Source organism: Meriones unguiculatus, chromosome 9, assembly GCF_030254825.1.
Source record: "Meriones unguiculatus strain TT.TT164.6M chromosome 9, Bangor_MerUng_6.1, whole genome shotgun sequence".
NCBI lineage: Eukaryota > Metazoa > Chordata > Mammalia > Rodentia > Muridae > Meriones > Meriones unguiculatus.
Window position 1 is genome coordinate 66334297 of NC_083357.1, and position 9417 is coordinate 66343713.

The window sequence follows — 9417 nt, forward strand, 5'->3', positions numbered from 1 at the left end:
ACACACACACACACACACACACACTTTACATGAGTTTGACCGTCCAAAACGCTAGGAAATGTAGGATTTTTCTAGTTCTCCTTTTTCACCTCTCAGATATTAGCCAGAAGCGTCTCTGGCCTCTGCAATGGCATTCCTTAGAGCCATACTGAGTCTAGAACTTACCACCCAAAACTGTGCCACTCTTGGGAATAAGAAAATGGCCTCATTAATCACTTTAGGACAGAAAAGATAAACTGAATGTTCTGAAAAAGCCAGGGTATAGGTCATTGTAATCATAGCCACTCTTTGCTTTTTATCCTCCACCATCCCCCTACATCTTCTAATGCTTTCTTAGAAAAGCGTACACATCTTTACCCATCAAAACTGCAGGCGGTATCCAGTTGGCAGTATCAGGCACATGGCCCATCTCCCATGAAGCTTCTCTGACTTCTCAGTAGGGAGATGAGCCCTGACCCTTGACTCTGCCTATCCCCTACTCTCCCTATCTCCGTAAACCTTTCGCTCTTTAGTATGGTTCAGGTATGTCTTACCACTCTCAGTGTGTGGCCAACTCCTTAAGGATATACATCGAGTGGACCAGAAATATTCCTAACATAATAAAAATTTATTTGGAAAAAGAGTTCCACATTCCTGTATAATAGCCTTAAAGTATTGTTGGCATTAATGGTTTGTAGAAGAAAAAAAAGCATGCTGTAAGTCAGGTTTGGAGGCTCTGGACAGATTATGGAGAAACAAGGCAGAAGGGCCATATTTATTCTTCCAAGGTCTCTATTACAAAAGGTAAGTAAGAGGCCACCTCTCTTCGGATAGCACGGAGTTACGAAACTGAGGACCCGGAAGAGACCTAGAATGTAATCTACTTTCTATATCCCATTTAATAGGCCAGGAAAAGTAATGTAACTTGTTCAGAAGTACAAAATAGATTGTTGGTACCAAACTTCAGGTGTGGATTCCAACTCCTTCATATGCTCAGTTTTCATTTTGTTTTGTATTATTTTGTTTTTGTTTTGTATCAATGAAGAGCTTAACTTATAGCCCAAGTAAGCCTTGAATTCACTCTGTAATCCAGGGTGGCCCCAAACTTGCTGTGATCCTCCTGCCTCAACCTCCCCATTGCTGAAATTATAAAGATAAGCCACTCCCACCTGTCAACATTCTCACCTCTGTAATAAACTCTGAGGCTGATAAGATTCCTCATTGCTGTCATTAATCATATCCGAGATATGTGCTCTAAAAACCAATAGCCACTTATTTGTAACTCCAGCCAAGTTCGCCTGACACAGCACATTAGAGTTCAGCCATGTTGGCTGACTTCCGCCAGATGGTTTACATTGAGGTTCCACATTATAAATAAGACAGTTAGTAATTACAATCCTCCAGGAAGAAAGACCACTGAGCAAAGAAGCGGTGCACCTTAGGAGAATGGAGACAGAGGGGCAGGAGTGTCAGAGGCACATGGTTTGGAGACAAGCCAGGATTAAGTAAAGAAACACTGCTGCTTCCAAAAGCTGCCCTTGTGAGGGGCCATCCCTTGGTGATCAGGGACACCAACCCCTAACGTTGTACCTGTGGATTTCATGCTGGTATTCTCTGTTAGTAGCATCTTCTTACGTGTAGCATGTTTCTCCTAACTTTCAGCTGCCGATGGAGGACCACGGCAGAGTAGCTGTGAATCCATGGGAGCATAGAATGCAAAGAAACCCTGTGCTACCTTCTGACAAAGCGGTGTGGGGTCAGCATCAAAGACTCTGGTGATGGTGAAGGGTTAACCATGGTAACCATCTTTATAGTTCCTTCAAAAATGGAGGCCAGAGGATTGTAATGAGTTTAAGGCCCAAATGGAATAAACACAGTGAGCTGCAGACCAGCCTGAACTACAGGGAGATCCTATCTAAAAGAAAGAAAGAAAGAAAGAGGGAAAGAAAGAAAGGAAGAAAGAGAGAAAGAGGAAGAAAGGAAAGAAGAGAAAGAAAGGAAGGAAGGGAGTGCATGGAATCTTATGTAAGATGTGGGAAATAGTAAGAGCTGGAGAGGACAGGAACCCCACAAGGAGAGCAACAGAACCAGAAAACTTGAACACAGGGAACTTCCCAGAGACTCATACTCCAACCAAGGACTATTCATGGAAATAACCTAGAACCCCTGCACAGATGTAGCACATGGCAGTTCAGTACCCAAGTGGGTTACATAGTAATGGGAAGAGGGACTGCCTCTGACATAATCTGATTAACCTGCTCTTTGATCACCTCCCCCTGAGTGGGGAGCAGCCTTACCAGGCCACAGAAGATGACAATGCAGCCACTCCTGATGTGATCTGATAGACTAAGATCAGAAGGAAGGAGAAGAGGACCTCCCGTATCAATGGACTTGGGGAGAGGCATTAGTGAAGAAGGGGGAGGGAGGGGAGGATTGGGAGGGGAGAAGGGAGGAGCTTATGGGGGGATACAAAGTGAATAAAGTGTAATTAATAAAATTAAATTAAATAAAAAAGAAAGGAAGGAAGGAAGGAAAGAAGAGAAAGAAAGAAAGGAAGGAAGAAAGAAAAAGAAAGAAAGAAAGAAAGAAAGAAAGAAAGAAAGAAAGAAAGAAAGAAAGAAAGAAAGAAAGAAAGAAGAAAGAAAAAATGGTGATGGTGATGGTGGCTCAATTTCCAACACACACACTTCAACTCCAAGGGTGGCACCAGCTTCTGATCTTCATGATCACCTCTATTCGTGCACACACACACACACACAGAGAGAGAGAGAGAGAGAGAGAGAGAGAGATTGAGACTTTAAAAAAGAAATCTTCCAAAACAAAAAGGGCAACCCCTTTTCAAGTCCTTCCCTGCTACAGGTAGCTGTTCCTCCGCCTCTCTTTAAACTTTGTTTACTTGCAAAAAAAAAAAAAATGAAAAAGAAAAGAGAGATGGGAAGGGGAAGGAAGAAGAAAGGATAGCACAGGGATGACTGTGAAGAGTCCTAGACTCAAGCTTCCAAAATGACCTGCTGGAGGTGGATCTAATATCTAAGGTTCCCAATAGAGTATGCTCAATTGGATGGTTCTTCTTCCCTTGGCTAAAGCTCCAACTACACATAAACTGTGGAGTTCTAATTCTGCTTTGTCAATTACGGGGTTCCCTTAATGTAATAAATACACCCTCTAAAATGTAACCCAAATTCACCCAGATGGTCTAGGCAGCAGAATGTTCTGTAGAAGTCTCTTCCTGGAACTCTGCCCACAAAGGACCATTTATCAAAAATCAGGGCAGCTGTTGAACACAGCCTGCATTTTTAACCCGTTTGTTAAAACTAACCAGCATTAATGTTATGCAGCCAATCTGGAAGACAGTCGAGTCTGGCAGTTTCTGCTAAAGCTGAGCATGTATATAACCCACATCTCTACTCCTAATGTGAACCCACCAGAAACTTACATTTGATGCATCGAAAGGTGTATACATATTACTCATGACAGTGCACCTGCCCAGGTTTGAGGATACTATCTCTTAGCCATTGAGACAGGTAGAAATGGGATGGGAGGTGGGGGTGGGCAGGCTCTTTCAGCATTGCTGTGTGTCCCTTCGACCTTAATCCACCATTTGCCCTAAGACAGCAGTGTGTTCAGTTAATCCCTAGGTCTCTCTACTCCCATGAGTGGGTGGTTGGGAGACATTAAGTAATGGCAGCTTATATAACTTTTGATAACTCTCAGGCATTTTCACGTCTCTTATCTCCTTCCGTAAGGACTGTTAATAAAGAATAATATGGAGACATGCAAGCCAGATAAATAGATTGAGTCCATGAGTATCTGCAGCCAATGAAAGTTGACTAAGGGTGACACTATCAGCAGGAAGGGAAGTATGACACAGAACTCTGTCCTTGAACAGTTTCTGATCAACTTTTGTTTATTTAACCAACTATTGGAAATCATCCCAGACTTCAGACTCACCTGCCTCTTAGAGGACACAATGCTTCTTGGGATGTTAAAAGTCTTTAAATCTTTAAAAGAATTTAAGATGTTCAGGCTAAATAAATAGCTTATTTAGTAAAGGGACTTGCTTTGCAAGCATGAAATCCTGTGTTTGATTCCCAGAAACCATGTAAAAATGCCAGGTACAGTGGTGTTTGCTTATAATCCCAGGGATAGGGAGGCTGAGCCAGGGAGATCTCTGGGGTTCTCTGGCTAGCCAGTCTAGAATAACCAGTGAGCTCCAGGCTCAAGAGAGACCCTGCCTCAAAGAATGTGAAAGCACCTGAGAAACAATACCCGGAGTTATTCTCTGGTCTCCACATGCACAGACACACATCCTCATGGATGAGCATATACATACATACATCTATTTAAATGCATAATAAATACTTTTAAAATATATAAGACATTCCCCTTATATTCTGAACACAAAAAATATGTTATGCAGGGCAAAGTAGTTCTGAACTGGTGGGGCTCCACATTGTCTATGCATGCGTAGGGCGCACTAGGACGCCCCTACTGCCTTTCTTCAGCTAGGTCAATGCTGATCCCCTTTCTAGTTCCAAGACAGAAGCTGCCTTTCCTAGGAAGCAATTCTAACCTCCAGGATTTGCTTTTAGTAGCTCAAACCACCAGTCTCAAGTCATTCACACAAAACACTAACCCCATCTATCAAGAATCAAGTTAGCTTGAGCTAAGCATACTCCCTTCCAGGACTGAGTAAAATGCTTGCCCTGAAAGCAGGGAGACCCCAGCTAACACCCAGGTCAAGAGCTGGGTGTGCCTATAACCCCATCGTGGGAGTTAGTGGGAGCAGAAGCAAGAGGCTCACAAGAGTTTGATGCCAGCCTAGCCAATCAGTGAGCTTCAGGATCAGTGAGAGAGTCCATCTCAAAAACAATAAATAAAGTAGTGATAGACGAGATCTGACATCAACCTCTGACCTCTACAAACACATGCCTGGGCACAGGCACCCCAACACACACACACACACAGGACACTCATGCACACACTACACAAACATACATATGCACATGTAGTACATGAATACACTACAGAAACACACATGCACACACATAACTAAATAATGTGTCATTATATAATACATTTGCATTTCTTTGATTCATACATTATTTAATCGGATTGCTTATGTTTATAGTGTATTGCCCGCCCTTGGGGAAAGGATTCTTCTTCTATTTTCTTTCACTGACATTTTCTAAGGTCTTTGCACTGTAAAAACCTAACAGGTGTTCATTTTTGACAAATGGGTGAGTGGGTAAATGAGAAAGACTAGAGCCTCCATTTTCACACTTTCTTGCAACCCTGTAATTCTCTGATCTCAGGATTTGCTGGAGTGCAATAGGCGCAGGTTAGCCTTTACATGAAAAGTGTATCTTTTAATTACACATTTGACTGGGCCTAAATCCAAGCTGTCATGTAATGGCTTACCAGCCTTGCCGTTTCAGTAGACTGCAAACCACGAAGGGTCTATTGCTGGTCAGCCTGGCTGGCTGCCGTTCTCAGCACCCAGGCCAGTGCCCTGCCTGTGCAGTGAAACGGCACACTTACAGAGGGCCAGACCTCTCTTACCTCCTCACCCCACCAGTTCATTTAATCTTCCCAACAGCCCAATGAGCTGGGTCAGATAAGGAAATGGAAGCCCACAGGTGGTAATGGCAGGTGGTAAAGGGTGTAACTTAAATCCTGACCTAGGAAGTCTGGGTCCAAAGGTCGAGTTCCAAGATACTGCATTCATTGCCTTCACCAGACAACCCATAGAACATGTTTAATGACTGAATCGATAGATAGCCAAAGGAGGGCGTTCGTTCTTACACTGCATGAGTAAAGTGTCCAGATAAGGGAAATTGTGCCCAGAGCAGCTACAGATCATCCCAGTTTAGGCTGATTTCTTTTCCAAAAGAGATGAGCAGGTTGACATGAGCCTAAAGACTTAAGTCACAAAGGCAAATTGTCTGGAAGTTATGGAACATTCAGCGTAACTTCCGGCTTTGAAGGGAATTCAGGACCTCTCTTCAAATCCACTGATCCCTTTGGGAAGGAAACAGCTCTGAAGCTGTGGGGTCCCCGGAGGCAGAGATGAGCAGTAGCTGGGAGTCACGAGAAGATCTATATCAGCTCACTGGGGGGTGGGAGGAACCAAGAGAAGCATTCAAAATTGAGGGGTTCCCCTCAAAGATAAATGGATAAACCAGGCGTGGTCTGCATATCCCCAAGGATGATGACTCAGCCGCACAAAGGAAAGGCACTCTGACTGACACATGTTACAACTTGGAAGAACCTTGGGGGAATCTTGATAAGTAAAATAAGGAATTAAAAAAAAAAGTCAAATGGGTCTATCAAGATGGCTCAGCAGGTAAAGGGACCTGCTGCACAAGCTTGGCAACCTGAGTTCAATTCCAGCAACCTACCTAAAAGGAGAAAATCCAATTCTACAGAGTTTGGCTCTGGCCCTGGCATGTTGGCCCTGGCACATACATCCCCATAGCCACACCACATACACATAATGCATATACATAACAGTAATTACTAACATTCTTTAAAAAGAACAAATATTACGTGATTCTACTTATATGAGGTATCTAGGAGAGTCAGAGATGCAGACATGGAAATAACTGTGGTTCTCAGGCCCTGAGAGGGTAGGGGAAAATGGGTATCTGGGGTTTAGTGAACAGAAGTTTTAGTCTGATGTGATGAAAATGTTCTGGCTAACGGGAGTGGTTGCCTCATAATGTGAATGTACTTAGAATGTACTCAGTAAGTATACTTAGTAAGTGTACTTCCTATGCATTTTAAAGTGCAAAAGCGAGAGCTGTGCTATATATATGTTTTATCACCAAAATGTTATATCATATTGGGCTAAGGCAAGAAAGTTGTAAGTTCACAATCACCTTAGATTTTATAAGAAGACCCCGTCAAAGAATTGTCAACATCATCATCATCATCACATTCCAGGGACTCATTTCTCTCTGTAAACCCATGGCTGGCCTTCTAGTCCTGTCTAGAAATCTAAAGCACAAACCAGTGCCATGGAAATGGAAGTCTCCCCAACATGCCCACCAAAGCAGGATGCTGAGTCCAAAAATCTGCAGCCTCACTCTATGTCACCAAAAAAGGTTTGTGAACGATATCCGAAAGGAAGTAATGATCTTGGGCAACAGCCAAGAGTGGCTCACTCGTTTGACAAATAGTATTTGAACACTTTGAAAATGGAGGGCCTGAGCTGAGTTAGGGTGAGGGTTACCAGGCCCCTACTTCTTGGGAGTCGGCTTAGACAAATTTAAATTGAGTTTGTTTCCAATCCCCCTGAATGTCAAGGCTATCTCTAAAAAATCCAAGTGGGAAGCTGAAAAGATGGGTGAGCAGTTAAAAGCACTGGCTGTTCTTCTAGGATCCAGGTTTGATTTCCAGAACCCACATGGCAGTTCACAACTGTTTGTAACTCCAGTTCCAGGGAATCCAGTGCCCTTTTTCTAGCCTCCGTGAGCACCAGACACAGGAACACAAGTGATGCACAAACACAAGTGCAGATAAACACCCATATAAATGAAATCAAATAAAAAAGAAATAACTAGGTAGCTTTAGGCTGCAGGAAGCTTCTGTCATGTATACTAAACAAGAGTATTCATTGAGTGAGTAGCACCCTTCATGAGATCTATGTCTTTGTTGTGTACAACTTGGATGTAGGACCAAGAAAACCACCATCCCAAAAAATGGTAACTCCAGGTGAGACCATGCCTGGAGACAGCTGGAGCATTCTGGAATTCCGGAACCCAGGAGACAAATCATCCCTGAGGATCTGGGCAGTGACGGAACGAGAGCCCAGCTGGGTTCAGAGGTTTAATCTTTGAGCTTAATTCTGGCTGGGAGTATGCGGCACAGCCCACCATAGTTCATCAAATGCCCCTTCATGGGTACAGTGAGGGAGCTGCTGGCCTTGGCCATCAAATGTTCACATACCAGAGTGAGTAACCAGGAGACGGAAGTTTCTCTAATGAGAGCCCAGCCACAATTATCTCTCATGAACTTGTTCAGGACTTCTTGCTTGATTACGAGTGGATGGGTTCTGCTCGCAGGCCAGAGGCCTATCTGTGAAGCAAGATGTGGCAGGTGCATCTGGATAAGCGGGGAGGGACTTGTGGGTGGATCACACCCATCGCAGAGCTGGGGCAAATAGCCCGGACAGGGAAAAGAAGAGGTAAGGTTGACTTCTTAAGTGTGCTTTGATTACTGAGAATGTTCAACCTTGTGACTTTGGCTTAAAGGACATCAAACCAATTCCTCACACCATGGCTAATTGAAGTGGCGACAACAGGACTGGCTTTTAATATGTCTCCAGGAGACCTGTTAGCCGCCCCCGCTGCTACTCATCTATAGCATCTATGAGGAAACAAGGTGGAGTGGAAAGAAAGCAGCTCTGTCTCAGACTCATGGGAAGTTCAAGTTGTGCATAAGAGCCTCCACATTCCAGTCCTGGGTCTCTGGTCATACAGTGTCCTGCCACCACCCCTGACACTGCCAAAGCTATGGATGTCTCACAGCATCTGTCCCCTAGACTGAACTACACCCTAGAGGGTCAGTGAGGCCAAGCAGATGCCCTCACCTGAGATCAAGCCTTTGAAAAGAATCAAGGATAACCACAAATTCTGCACAATCCCTAGCTCTACAGCAATGGCTAGGAATAGCTGATATTCACCCATGGTCAGAGCAGATTTGAGAAGAGCAGCAGGTCTCTCTCCTCACCATCCATGTCTTATTATAGAAACAGGGCTCATTGCTGACAGCCGTTACTTGAACTTTTTTTTTTTTTTTTTTTTAGCTCTAAGCCTATCCTATTTGGAAAAACACATCATAAGAGCAACTGCAGATCCTGTACTCTTCAGAATGAGAGTACTCCTTCCTTCCAGAGAGTGTGAGATATTTTCATCCTTTGTGGTTTATTAGATCTGCCCCACCCCCACCAGACACCATCCAGGGAGCCAGAACTTCCTGGACTCAGAGGTTTGGAATCTTTTGTGAATCACCTCCTCTCTGACATACAGGAAGAATAGTCTTTACTTACCTCGTGTTCTGACTTCACTTCCTTCTGATTTGCAAAGAGTGAGGGGCAGAGGAGCCCAGGGGCTTTGTGCAACCTCTCTGGGCCTTTGGCAGGTGTGAACTATAGATACACATATGGCTTATGGAGGCTGTTCCAGATCATTTACGCATCTTGGGATATTCTTGCCTGAAGCATCCAAACCTCACAGCAGGCCCTGTCTGCCTCCTTGGAGGTTTAGTCACTTACAGACAGTTCATTCTGCAGCAAGATCTCTGCGCCAACAGGAGAGCCACCCACTTGACAGAAGGCACAGTTCCTTGCTTTCTACCTTGAACCACTTGCTAGAGCTGAAGCCAGAGCTTCAAACATCACTGTAAATTAGAAGGAGGTGAGGCGGAAGGAAGGAA